The sequence below is a fragment of the Tachyglossus aculeatus genome, chromosome 1, assembly GCF_015852505.1.
Source record: "Tachyglossus aculeatus isolate mTacAcu1 chromosome 1, mTacAcu1.pri, whole genome shotgun sequence".
NCBI lineage: Eukaryota > Metazoa > Chordata > Mammalia > Monotremata > Tachyglossidae > Tachyglossus > Tachyglossus aculeatus.
The window spans coordinates 23,588,829-23,603,903 of record NC_052066.1 but is presented as its reverse complement, the minus strand read 5'-3'; the positions used below and the strand labels follow the sequence as shown (position 1 = coordinate 23,603,903).

At 43.2% G+C, this 15,075-nt stretch overlaps 1 non-coding gene across 1 annotated transcript; it reads left to right on the top strand.

The window, feature by feature from the left end:
* Window positions 1-14,653: 14,653 nt before the first annotated feature.
* On the top strand, window positions 14,654-14,791 carry LOC119936892. Its single transcript, XR_005453872.1, has one exon. It is a non-coding gene; the product is annotated as a small nucleolar RNA SNORA7 (small nucleolar RNA).
* Window positions 14,792-15,075: the final 284 nt, after the last annotated feature.

The window sequence follows — 15,075 nt, the reverse complement described above, 5'->3', positions numbered from 1 at the left end:
CGATCATTATTATTAATCAATCAGTGGTATTTATTGGGTTCTTACAGTGTGCAGAGCACTGCACTAAGAGCTGAAGGGCAAAGGTCACTCAATAAGAGGAGGATAGAAAGTGGAGGAGGGGTTCATTCATTCATTCATTCAGTTGTATTTATTGAGCGAATCCTAATCCTCCTCACTTGTGCGCAGAGCACTGTACTAAGCACTTGGGAGAGTACCATATGGCAACAAACTAACACAGTCCCTGCCCACAACAAGCTGCCTTATGAGTGACTTTTGTAATCCCATGAACAACAAGAAGCAGCGTGGCTCAGTGGAAAGAGTACGGGCTTGGGAATCAGAGGCCATGGGTTCTAATCCCAGCTTTGCCACTTGTCTGCTGTGTGACTTTGGGCAAGTCACTTAACTTCTCTGTGTCTCAGTTACCGCATCTGTAAAATGGGGGTTATGACTGTGAGCCCCACTTGGGACAATCTAATCACCTTATATCCTCCCCAGAGCTTAGAATAGTGCTTTGCACATAGTAAGCACTTAACAAATGCCATCATTATTATTATTATTATTATTATTACAACAAGGAAGAGACTCTCAAAGGCACTGATGGGCTGTACCTGGGACAGGTGATTGCTGCCTTGTGGGGGTGGAGCATGGAGGGATTTGTGGCTTTCTCTCCCTGTTCTACCTGGAAACAGGCCTGTCAAGTAGAGCACCAGCTGCGACTGTCTAAGGCAGATATAACCAGTCATTTTGAATCATGTGGAGGCATGAAAGAAGCATTAGATAAACATGCAAGGGAGCATGCAGACAGAGGCATGCAGAGCAGCAGCACAGAGTCACGCAAGAGGTACACAGAAAGCAGAGCCATACATAGGGCAGCAGAAGAGCAGCAGGAGAACAGAACTTGGAAGCAGAAAGAAGAAGCATTGGCAGAACAGGCTCCTTTGACCACAGACTGGTATTGGACCCTTGGTGGAGTTGAGTGGGTGAATGTTTGGGTGTATCACTCCCTTGAACGTTGGTAAAACTAAGTAAAAAACTTTCCGCAGTAACCTTGGTGATCAGAGATGTGGTTTGGCTATACTACATGTCACCAAGGCTCCCCCCGTCCAGGAAGGTCCTGGTTAGTATGAACCGGGAGCTTATGACAACTGTGGGGCTGGGAGGGAGGATGAATGAAGGGAGCAAGTCAGGGTGACACAGAAGGGAGTGGGAGAAGAGGAGAGGAGGGCTTAGTCAGGGAAGGCATCTTGGAGATGTGCATTCAATAAGGCTTTGAAGTGGAAGAGAGCAATTATCTGTCTGATAGAAGGAGGGAGGGCATTCCAGGGAGTGACCAATGCAAATTTGAATGTTAACTATGCATATGGACTTGAAGGTTTGGAGTCCATATGCAGGGCTGAAATTCACACCCTTTCCAGTCCCTCCCTTCCTTTCCCCTTGCTCCACTCCACCCACCTTGGCCTTCCTGTAGCTAGAACAAAGCCACAGTCGTGTCCCAATAAGGATGAGCTGCATGGATTCATGAAAACCACAGCAGCTGCATGGGAATCTGTCCAAAACTCCATGAACAGCAAACGGCTACCAAGGGAGTCCAGAGCCTACCCTCCACCCAGATGAAAAGCCCATCTCCTATGCTGCATTCCCCAAAGCAGCCTCCTGTTGATTAAGGAAAGTGGCCATTAGAGGCTCAATGAAGATCAGGTGCCTAAACTCCACCCAGCCTCCTGCCACGCCTCTCCCGGCCCCCCAGTTCCCTTTTATTTCCCCTCTTGCAAATCTTGTTTCCCCAGAATTAAAGACTCGCCAGGAGGGAACAGACCCGGGAAAGCAGCAGTGCCAGAATGGTGAGAAAAGAGGAGCATTGGCCACAGAGGCTGCCCCTCCCAGACCCTGGAATTTAAGATCTTTATAAATGATCTGTTAAAACTATGGTGACGATAAGCTTATGAATCATGATCTATATTAATCAGAGCTGCTGATACGGAAAGATTAATTGAAACGTGCAGTTCTACACAAATGATAAAGTGGTAACAATTTAATATCAGACAAGAAGAGTGAAGAAATTACACTCCAAGCTTCATGCATCATTACTATGGATATTAATATTTTACACAGCGCAACAGCATCGGGAATCATAATGAAAATCCATAACTAGTGCACAGACATGATTAAATACAACAGTCTTTAGGAGCTGTTTGGAGATGGGGGCCCAGCCATATTTCACTCCTGCTCTGGGTGATTCCAGCGATAGAGTCTAGACGAGGGTGATTAAAAAGCGTTCCTCCTAAAGGCCATTAACCTTTTACAACTGAAATGAATTTCTTTGATTTTGAAATTATGCCGCTCTCCGTGCTCTTTTCAAATCAAAACCTCGTCCCGGATATCGACGAAGTGTGGTCCCCCAGGCGATTGACTAAGCAAAACCCAAGCACCCAATTCCCGGGCAACATGGGAAAGGTCTCCTGGGGGAAACAGAATGACAAAGGTGAAGTGACAAATATGCAAAATATTATCCGTGATGTATGTGGGGAGGGAGAGGCCTTGAAAATGTATTTTTAGCCACAGAATGGAGACGCAGATGGGATGTAAATTAGTGATGAGGCAGCTTTTTCCGGGGCCTGGTTGGGAAGAACAGCCCAAAATTCAAATGTTTATCTGCAGCTCTGCTGACCTTTGAACTGAACTTCCCATTCTGCCTCTAATTAGCAGCAGCAATGGAAATTATTCATTTGGGAAGATTCAGGCTGGATGAAGGTTGACTCCTAATAATAATAACAATAACAACTGTGGTATTTGTTAAGCACTTACTGTGTGCCAGGCACTGTACTAAGCTCTGAGGTGGATGCAAGCAAACTGGTTTGGGCACAATCCTTGTCCCATATGGGTCTCACAGTCTAATAATAATAATAATAAACTGGTATTTGTTAAGCACTTATTCTGTGCCAGGCACTGTACTAAGCTTTGGGGTGGATACAAACATATTGGTTTGGGCACAATCCTTGTCCCATATGGGGATCACAGTTTTCTCCTAAGAATAATGATAATAATAATAATACTAACTGTGGTATTTGTTAAGCACTAACTATGTGCCAGGCACTATACTAAGCTCTAGGGTAGATGCAAGCAAATTGGTTTGGACACAATCCTTGTCCCATATAGGGATCACGGTCTTCTCCTAAGAATAATGATAATAATAATAATAATAATAATAATAATACTAACTGTGGTATTTGTTAAGCACTTACTATGTGGCAGGCACTGTACTAAGCTCTGGGGTAGATGCAAGCAAATTGGTTTGGGCACAATCCTTGTTCTGTATGGGGCTCACAATCTTCATTCCCATTGTACAGATGAGGTAACTGAGGCAAAGAGAAGTGAAGTGGCTTGCCCAAGGTCACACAACAGACAAGTGGCAGAACCAGGATTAGAACTCTTGGCCTTCTGACTTTCAGGCCCAGGCTCTATCCTCTAGGCCATGCTGTTTCTCTAATTCAGGACACATCGTTCAATGCGAAACCTGCCAGGAGTGTTATTACTCTATTTATTTATTTATTTATTTATTTTACTTGTACATATCTATTCTATTTATTTTATTTTGTTAGTATGTTTGGTTTTGTTCTCTGTCTCCCCCTTTTAGACTGTGAGCCCACTGTTGGGTAGGGACTGTCTCTATATGTTGCCAACTTGTACTTCCCAAGCGCTTAGTACAGTGCTCTGCACATAGTAAGCACTCAATAAATACGATTGATTGATTGTCAGGACTGAGTGAGCTCCAGGGAATCCTCAAGATCCTCAACCTCTGAGCCCCATATGGGACAGGAACTGTGTCCAACCCAATTTGCTTGTATCCCCCCAGTGTTTAATACAGTGCCTGGCATGTAGTAAGTGCCTACCAAATAACATTATTATGATTATTAGAGGTCATTGGGTACTCCTTCTTCAGTTGATGGAGTGTGGTGACAGTGATGATAATAATAACAATAATAATGCTAACTGTATTAATTAAGCACTTAGTACAAGCTGGGGTAGTTACAAGTCAATCAAGTTGGACACAGTCCCTGTCCCACATGGGGCTCACAGCCTAAATAGGAGGGAGGACCAGTATTGAATCCCCATTTTACAGTTGAGGAAACTGAGGCACAAAGAGTGAAGTCACTTGACCAAGATCACATGACAGGCAAGTGGCTGAGACAAGATTAGAACTCAGGTCCTCTTACTCCCAGGCTCGTGCTCCTTCCATTAAGCCATGCTGCTTCATGTGCTGACTCTGTAAAGGAGCAACAGAATGCTTGGAGGAGCACATGCTTTTCTGCCCTTCACATCCCATCTCTGCTGACCACCTGTTCCAACAAGGCAAAAAGAGTAAATACATTTAAATTGAGATACAAAAGACAAAAGTTAGGTAGAAAGGAGACTTTCTGTAGAGGGAGCATTTACTAATCACCCACTAGGCTGATTATGCCACCCCATTAGTCATTTATCATTCAATCAATCAATCATATTTATTGAGGACTAACTCTGTGCTGAGCACTGTATTAAGCGCTTGGGAAAGGACAATATTCAATGGAGTTGGTGGGGATGATCCCTGCCCACAGAGATCTTACATTCTACAGGGGGAGACAGATGGTAAAATAAATTTTGGATGTGTACTTAAGTGCTGTGGGGTTGAGTTGGGTGAATATCAAGTGCTTAAGGAGTACAGATACAAGTACACAGGTGATAAAGAAGGGATAGAGAGTGCCTTCCTCTTTAACCACCAATTAAACTGGATTTTTCTATCTCACAGAGTTGATAGACACAGTCCCTGCCCACAGTGACCTTACAGTGTAGAGGGATTTTAACACTTAAGTGTATATCTGTCTTTCATTGCTTATTTGCTTACTTTTGTTTTAACCACTTGTTTCCATAATCTTCCCCTTATAGCTAAGGCAATATTTACCAATCTGTTCTTGTCTCCTCTATTAGACCATAAACTCCTCAAGAACAGGGATCATGTCTTTTTATTTATTTATTTTATTTATTTCAATGTCCTCTGGATTGTAAGCTCAATGTGGGCAGGGAATGTCTATGAACTCTGTTATATTGAACTCTCCCAAACTCTTAGTACAGTGCTCTGCAGACATTAAGGGCTCAATAAATATGATCAATTGATTAATTTTTACTTCAGTTGGATAATCTCAAGCACTGAAGGCAGTGTTTCAGGAAAAAAGTAGTCTTCGGTAATGCTGATGATGGTGAATGGCGTGAAAGACCATAGAAGCTTAGAGAAAATACTTAGATGATCAAATCAACTTAAAAATCAGGGAAGAGTTTCTGTCTCTGGAGAACTTTTAAAATCCAGATAGATGACTGTCTGTCTTGAATGGATTAGGCTTACCTGAATATCCTCAAAAACTCCTTAATCACCCTATCAGTTTAAAATTTTGTCATTTCTCCCAGCGAGCTAGTCCAGTTATCTGTTGCTCTGGATCTCCTCTTTCAAGGAGCCTTATTCTTCTTCCAACCTCCTCCCCAAGGTTGTCAAACTGTAATGACTTGTTGAAAGAAATGGTGAGAAGACGAGGGAGAAGAGAGAGAAGAGGGAGAGGGAGAAACAGCATGACTTAGTGGATAGTGCACAGGACTGAGTCAGAAGAAGTTGGGTTCTAATCCCGGCTCTGCAACTACTGTGTACCTTTGGGCAGATCATTTCACTTCTCCTTTCCCCAATTACCTCATCAATTATAATAATAATAATAATAAATAATGATAATAATAATGATGGTATTTGTTAAGCAGTGACTATGTGCCAAGCACTGGGGGAGATACAAGGTAATCAGGTTGTTCCACATGGGGCTCACAGTCTTAATCTCCATTATACAGGTGAGGGAACTGAGGCACAGAGAAGTGAAGTGACTTGCCCAAAGTAACACAGCTGACAAGTGATGGGGCCGGGATTAGAACCCATGACCTCTGACTCCCAAGCCCGGGATCTTGCCACTGAGCCATGCTGCTCCTAGAGTTTAAGACTGTGAGCCCCATGTGGAATATGGATTGTGTCTAACCTGAGAGCTAAGCACACAGTAAGCTTGTTATGGGCAGAGAACCCATCCACTAATTCTGTAATACTGTGCTCTCCCAAGTGCTTGGTACAGTGCTCTGTAAATATTAAGTGCTCAATAAATACCATTGAATGATAGTAGGTGCCTAACAAATACCATAAAAAAAGAAAAAGAAGGAAGTGGGAAACAAAGATGTCATGGAGACATTTGAGTGGACCCAGCCCGCTGTTGGGTAGGGACCATCTCTATATGTTGTCAACTGGTACTTCCCAAGTGCTTAGTACAGTGCTCTGCACACAGTAAGCGCTCAATAAATATGATTGAATGAATGAATGAAATTGGAAAAAAGTGAGAAACAACATAAGACTTTTCAATTCCCACTGTATCCTCCATAGCAAGATTCACACTGCTGATGGAATCTACTTAGCCGCCTGTCCAGATTTTACTGAGATCTGAGGTGTAATAATAATAATAATGGCATTTATTAAGCACTTACTATGTACAAAGCACTGTTCTAAGTGCTGGGGAGGTTACAAGATGATCAGGTTGTCCCTCGGGGGCCTCACAGTCTTAATTCCCATTTTACAGATGAGGAAACTGAGGCCCAGAGAAGTTAAGTGACTTGCCCAAAGTCACACAGCTGACAATTGGCGGAGCCGGGATTTGAACCCATGACCTCTGACTCCAAAGCCCGGGCTCTTACCACTGAGCCATGCTGCTTCTCAAATGTAGCCATTTGAGTATCCTGCATCAGAATTTTAGCTGTTTTTAGTTACCCATGCTCATGACTTTGGCTCTGGGGACTGATATCAGAGGCTTTGAAGCAAAGATAAATGCAAGACTCAGAAAATTATTGGGGTTGGAGGACTTCCTCAATAGCAGAGGTCCAGAAATATCCAAGATCAGTGATTTTACTATGGAGAAAATATTGATGCAACAGCCCTGGAATAGAAACAGATATTATTCTACTTGGAAGAGGCTGGTTTATCCATCTGTAAAATGAGGGTAATAATCATACCCTAATTCTACCTCAAAGCGGCGTTGGGAGGGATAAATTAAAATAAGTAATGTACAGTGCTTGGTAATAATAGCCTTAACTAGAACTCAGAATTATGAGAAGCAGCATAGTTTAGTGGGCAAAGCTTGGGTCTGGGAATCAGAAGAACTGGGGGCTAATCCCAACTCAACCGCATGTCTGCTGTGTGACTTTGGGCAAGGCACTTAACTTCTCTGTGCCCCAGTTAACTCATCTGCAAAATGGTGGTTGGGACTATGAGCCCTATGTGGGACAGGGACTGTGTCCAACCTGATTATCTTCTATCTAGCCCAGCACTTAGTACAGTGCCTGTCACATAGTAAGCGCTTAACAAATACCATAAAAAAGGGCTTCCACAATACCTTTCCAGCCGCAGTGCCTCAGATCTGGAATGATACTAAGTGGAAGAGATTCTGATTCACTGGAGACAAAGCATTAGTGAATTTATCTCTGCCTCCCAAGAGCAACTGAATGACAGTGGTGATTAAAGACTGAATCATTCATGTTAAATTGATCTGATTGGCCAAGTGTCTGAACTGGAGATAGTAGAGAGTGCTAGCTGTTCATTGACAAGTACTCAAAACTTGGAAGGGAAATAAGAAGACCCGAAAATCTTAATGCCACATCAATCAATTGTATTTACCAATTGCTTTCTGTGTGCAGAGCACTGTATTAAGCACTTGGGAGAGGGCAATATAACAATATAATGGACACTTTCGCTGCCCACAGTGAGAAAATTGGATGGGATCAAAAGATCGAGGTGTCTGTGGGGGAACAGCACAGATTTACAGGGAGGAGGTGTGTGGAAGATAAGGCAGGTGAGGAGATTGTGGCCAGATAGAGGGATTTCAGAGTTGCTGAGGGTAGATGTTGTACAGTGGCTAGAGATGATGAGGTGGAGTGTGTCCAAGTTGTTGAATGAGTGAGGTGGGTTGGAGCAGGAGGTCAGTGGAGTTGAGGAATGATAGAAAGCAGGCACGGGAAGAGTTGTCAGGAACATCTATGTGGATAATAAAGTCCCCAAGGATCAGTGTAGGAATGGAGAAAGAGAAAAGAAATACGAGAAAGAGATCTAAATGGTTAAAATAATTGGAGGTGAGGCCTGGGGGTGGGAGGGGGTTGTAGATGAGTTACTAGAATCAGGAGTAGGTGATAGAGGTGAATGATATGGGCTGCTCCTTGTGGGCAAGGCATGTGTCTGTTTACTCTTATATAACAGCGTGGCTTAGTGGAAAGAACCTGGGCTTGGGAGTCAGAGGTTATGGGTTCCAATCCCAGCTCTGCCACTTATCAGCTGTGTGACTTTGGGCAAGTCACTTAACTTCTCTGTCCCTCAGTAACCTCATCTGTAAAATAGAGAAGCAGCGTGGCTCAGTGGAAAGAGCCTGGGCTTTGGAGTCAGAGGTCATGAGTTCACATCCCAGCTCTGCCGCATGTCTGCTGTGTGACCTTGGGCAAGTCACTTCATGTCTCTGAGCCTCAGTTCCCTCATCTGGAAAATGGGGATTAAGACTGTGAGCCCCACGTGGGACAACTTGATCACCTTGTATTCCTCCCCAGCGCTTAGAACAGTGCTCTGTACATAGTAAGCGCTTAACAAATGACATAATTATTATTATTATTGAAATGGGGATCAAGATTTTGAGCCCCATGTCAGACAACCTGATTACCTTGTATCTATCTCCCCCAGAACTTAGAACAACGCTTGGCACATAGTAAGCGCTTAACAAATACCATCATTATTACTGCACTCACCTGAATGCTTAGTACAGCTCTCAGTAAATACAATTGAATGAATGAAAGGGATGGCGGAGGTGGAACAGTGGGAAAGTGGCGCTGGGCATGATGTTGTAGGTGAGGTAATCAACAGAAATAACATCAAAACAATCACTTTTTTGCCTCAGAAATATTAGGAAAGATTGTTCAGGAAAGACTGAGGAAAGAGGGGAGGAAGTGTAATTCAAAATCAGGAATTTTGACTTTAGTACTCTGTTGCATTGCACTCACCCAAATGCTTAGTACAGTGCTCTGCACACAATAAGTACTGAATAAATACCACCGATTGATTGATATGGATAAAACCTACAAAAGATATTGACCCCGCTCAAAGTCTTAAAACAGGGTGGAAAGGATTTCTCTGGGGGTCATTTTCAATCAAACATATTTATTAATAATAATAGTAATGATGGTGTTTGTTAAGCACTTACTATGTGCCAAGCACTGTTCTAAGACTGGGGTAATAATAATAAATAAAAATAATGATGGTATTTGTTAAGCACTTAGTATGTGCAAAGCACTGTTCAAAACGCTGGGGTAGATATAAGGTTATCAGGTTGTCTCACGTGGGGCTCATAGTCTTAGTCCCCATTTTACAGATGAGGTAACTGAGGCACAGAGAAGTTACGTGACTTGCCCAAAGTCACACAGCTGACAAGTGGCAGAGTGGGAATTCGAACCTATGACCTCTGACCCCAAAGCCCATGATCTTTCCACCAAGCCACGCTGCTTCTCTTTTTAATACGAGGTAATGAGGTTGTCCCACTTGGGGCCAACAGTCTTAATCCCCATTTTACAGATGAGTTAACTGAGGCACAGAGAAGTTAAGTGACTTGCCCAAAGTCACACAGAACTGGCAGAGCAGGGATTGGAGACTGTGAGCCCACTGTTGGGTAGGGACTGTCTCTATATGTTGCCAATTTGTACTTCCCAAGCGCTTAGTACAGTGCTCTGCACATAGTAAGTGCTCAATAAATGCGATTGATGATGATGATGATGACCTCTGACTTCCAAACTCGTGCTCTTTTCACTAAGCCATGCTGCTTCTCTTTTTAGATACTATTCATTAATTAATAAATAAATTAATAATAATAAATAAATCCTATTTATTGAGTACTTACTGTGTGCAGAGCTTGGGAGAGTACAATATAAAAGAGTCGATAGACAATAATAATGGTGGTATTTGTTAAGTGCTTACTATGTGCAAAGTACTGTTCTAAGCACTGGCGGGGGTTACAAGGTAATCAGGTTGTCCCACGTGGGGCTCACAGTCTTAATCCCCATTTTACAGATGAGGTAACTGAGGCACAGAGAAGTTAAGTGGCTTACCCAAGGTCACACAGCTGACAAGTTGCTGAGCTGGGATTCGAACCCATGACCTCTTACTCCCAAGCTCGCATTCTTTCCACTGAGCCAACATGTTTCCCATCCACAAGGTTCAGACTTCCAGATCAGGGGCATGAGGTGGAGTAGGCTCATTCCAATAATAATAATAACAATCATGGTATTTGTTAGCCCATTGTTGGGTAGGGACCATCTCTATATGTTGCCAATTTGTACTTCCCAAGCGCTTAGTACAGTGCTCTGCACACTAAGAGCTCAATAAATACGATTGAATGAATGTTAAGCACTTACTAAGTGCCAAGTACTGTACTAAGCAGTGATACAAGCAAATCAGGTTGGACACAGTCCTTGACCCTCTTGAGGCTCACTGTCTTAATCCCCATTTTACAGATGGGGTAACTGAGGCCCAGAGGAGTGAAGCGACTTGCCCAAGGCCACAAAGTGGACAAGTGGTGAAGTCAGGATTAGAACTCATGACCTTCTGACTCCCAGGCGCCTGCTCTCTCCACTACACCATGCCACTTCTGTAAATAGAAATTGCCAAATGCCAGCACTTGGTAATAATGGGAGAGTTCGGTAACATGGCTTGAAGAGCCACACGGTGATCATGCAATGACTTCACGTGATGGATTGCTGACAACTTTAATAATACAGAGATTGAGAAACTAGGAAGCAGGCTCTCCAGTACCAGATTGGGACCAGTGGGAAAAGTTGGCTGAAGTTGTAATAGGGAAGGCAATTTGGGAGATAGTGATCATGAAATGGTAGAGTTCAGGATTCTAAGCAAAGGGATAAAGGAAAGGAAGCAGAACAGGCCTATAAGAATACAGACTTGAACCGGCTCAGAGCAAGAGTAGAAAAGATCTCACCGGCAGGAAGTCTAGGGGGACAGGGAAACAAGGAAAGCTGGCAATTTCTAAAAAGGACATCATTAAGAACACAGATGCATAGATGTACTGGGGACAGGGATATCAGGAAGTCTCCCTAGGAGTTCGGTTTGGTTCAGATCTGAAGCTCATGGAGTATTTGTTTGCAAAAATCAAAGTATGGCATATTACCAAGGGCAGGAAGAAAATCCAGAATGTAGAACATCGCTGACCCTGTAGCCTGTAAGTTTATTATGGGCAGGGATCATATCCTCTGATTCTGTCATATTGAACTTTCCCAAGTGCTTAGTACAGCGTTATGCACATAATAAACTCTCAATAAATACCTTTGATTGATTGATGGATTGATCCCTAGGTCCCAGATGAAGATTAAGTGTCTAAATTTTCAAAGCTTCCACATTTGTTAAAAAACCAGTCCTCCTCTTTTTGGCATAATTAATGACTAGGTGACCAGGAGAAGTCTCAATAATCAGATCAATCCAAACAGCAGCAAAGACTTCTATTTTTAAGAACCTCTATCCTCTTCATTCTTTAGTCCACTGAGACATTTCACCTCCCCTTGAAAACTCTCAGAAATCTGCCTTGTATAGAATTCAGAAATTGAGAAATTTTAATATTAATGCTGTCTCAGATTTGAAACGCCTTAAAGGAATGATCCCAAACTGAATGTCATCTTACTCAAATCCACTTAATACCTATTTTTTTGAGGGTGGCAATGAGATAATGGTCATTGTGATGACAGTTGTCTACTTCTGCCATCCAAAACGCAGCAAGTTCAACTCAGTAGCCCCTGAGATTCAGTTCCGTATTCAACAGTCAGTCAATCAGTTTTTTTTATTGAGAGCTTATTGTGTGCAGAGTGCTGTACTAAGTTCTTCTGAGAGAAAAATACATGAGAGTTGATAGGCAAGTTCTCTGCCCATAACAAGCTTACAGGCTACAGGGGGAGAAATACATTAATGTGAGTAAATTCATTTTGGGTATCAATCAATCAATCATATTAATTGAGCACTTATTGTACTAAATGCTTGTGAAAGTACAGTATAACAGAGGTGGTAGATATATTACCTGCCCACAGTGAGCTCACAGTCTAAGGGAGAGACAGTCATCAATATAAATAAATTACAAAAGTACATAAGTGCTGTGGGGATGGGAGGGGAGATGATAATAATTAATAATTGCTATATTGGTTAAGTGCTTACTATGTGCCAAGCTCTGTTCTACACACTGAAGTAGATGCAAGGTAATCAGGTCGGACACAGTCTCTGTCCCACATGGTGCTCACAGTCTCAAACCCTGTTTTACAGATGAGGCACACAGCAATGAAGTGACTTGCCCAAGATCACACGGCAGACGTGTGATGGAGCCAGGATTAGATCCCAGGTTCTTCTGAATCCCAGGCCAGAGCTCTGTCCACTAGGCCACAAAGGATGGGGATGGATAAAAGGAGCAAGTCAGGGTGACACAGAAGGGAGTGGAGGAAAAGAAAAAGAGGGCTTAGTTAGGGAAAGGCCTCTTGCAGGACATGTGCTATAAGTCAGTCAGTCAGTAAGTCTTTCAATTGTATTTACTGGGTAGTTACTGTGTAGCAATGCTGGGAAGGTTGAACCAACAGGATTTAGTGACAGATTGCATATATAGGATGAATGAGAGAGAGGAGTCAAGGATAATGCCAAGGTTATGGATTGTCCATAAGTCAGTCAGTCAAGTAATTGTATTTATTGAGTACTTACTGTATTTAGAACACTGTATTAAGTGCTTGGGAGACTACAGTTTAAAAATATAACAAATTCCCTGCCCCAAACGAGCTTATAGTCTAGAGGGTGAGACAGTCATCAATGAATAAATAAATTACAGATATGAACAGAAGTACTGTGGGTTGAGGAATGGAGTGGATGAAGAGAAAAGGAGGATTCAGTCAGGAAAGGCCTCTTGGAGGAGATATGCTTTCAATAAAGCTTTGGGGGGAAGAGTGAGACAGAGAGGATGGTGGCTCTGTCTAAAGTGATGAGAAAATCAGGGGAAGGATGGGTTTTGGATGGGAACATAAGGAGTTCTGTTTTTGACATGTTAAGTTTGAGGTGATGGCACTACATCCAAGTAGAGATATCCTGAAGGTAGATGGAGAATGAAGGTAGATGGAGAATAGAAAAGAACCCCAAACTGAATCTTGAGGGACACCCACAATTAGGGTGTGGGAGGCAGAGGAGGAGACCTCAGAAGAGACTGCAAAGGAGAGGCCAGAGAAATAGCAGGAGAATCAGGAGAGGACAGTGTCAGGGAAGCTGGGGTTGGGTAATGTTTTCAGGAGAAGGGGGTGGCCGACAGTGTCAAAGGTAGATGAGAGGTTCAGGAGGATTAGGATGGAGTAGAGGCCATTGGATTTGTCAAGAAGGAGATCACTTGTGACCTCTGAGAGGGCAGTTTCTGTGGAGGGGTCAAGGAGAGAATTGGAGGAGAGGAAGAGAAAGGAACTGGGGAGAGATGGAGTAAGGAGAAAAGGGGAGAAAGAGAAAAATGGGAAAGAGTTGGTGCGGGGCAGGGAGTTGCCTCAGGCTGTGGAGGCTAAACCCCATGCACCCTTATTCTAGGCATCGAGAGGCCAGGAGACAGTGGGGAATTTTAGAAGACAGTTATGGAGCTCCGCCTTTTGTAGCTAGTTGCTTCTGCTAGAGTACAGCTGAGAAACAACCAAGAATCCTTGTGGCCTAGTGGATAGAACACGGGCCTGGAGTCAGGCGGACCTAGCTTCTAATCCCATCTCCGCCACTTGTCTGCTGTGTTACTTTGGGCCAATTACTTCACTTCTCTGTGCCTCACTTACCTCATCTGTAAAATGGGGATTAAGACTGTGTGCCTATGTGGGATAGGGACCCTGTCTAACTCCATTTGCTCATCTCTGCACCAGAGCTTAGTAAAATGCCTTGCACATAGTAGGCACTTAACAAATACCACAATTCTTCTTCTTCTTATTATTATTATTGTCATTTATGAATCATCCATTCCAGATGTGGTGACCAAAGAGTGGCAGTTGCAATGTCTCTGGATCTCTCCTGCCTCATGGCATAGTAGAGAAGTAGTGTGGCCTAGTGGATAGAGCATGGACCTGGCAGCCGGAAGATCATGGGTTCTAATCCCGGCTCTGCCACTTGTCCACTGTGTGACCTTGAGCAAGTCACTTCACTTCTTTGTGCCTCAGTCACCTCATCTGCAAAATGGGAAACAAGACTGTGAGCCCTCTGTGGGACAGGGATTGTGGCCAACCCATTTTGTGCTTGGTGCAGTACCTAGCACATGGTAAGCACTTAACAAATACCATAAGTATTATTATTATTCCTAATGCAGAACTTTCAAATTCTTGATATCCCCATCTAGAGTAGGATGTCTGGCCAATCTATACTTTCAATTAAATACCTACTGCATGCAGAGCTTGGGTCAGTACAATAGAATTAGCTAATGTGATCCTGCTTTCCTAATCTATTGGGAGAGGCAGGCACCAATATAAATCACAGCTAGGAGGGAAGAGAAAAAAGGAATGTTTACATGAGATTGGACTTGAGTAAGTGTTATGTCACCTCTCAGGGTCGCACCTGGAGAGTTTCCAGTCCTCTACCAGTCTTGGATACAGGAGGGAGCGTCAAGCAGAGGCCTACCCATTCCATTCCTAGATTGGGCAGTGGCTAGCGAGTGGAAGGCAATCTGCTACAGACCACCTGTGCTGGGCAGCAGCAGCATGGGAGAGAGTCGAGGGTGGAAACTCTAGTTTTCTGTGCGGAAGGAGGCAATGGCAAACTGCTTCTGCATTTTTACCAGGAAAACTCTATGGATACACTACCAGAATGATTTCAGATGGAGGTGGGGCGTTCTGGGAGAGATATGTCCATGGCATTTCTTTGGGTCGGACATGACTCGACAGCGTAAGACAAGAAGTGATATGTAAAATATGTAATATCATTTCTTTGGGAAATTGATAGTGCTTTAAATAGGGAAATAG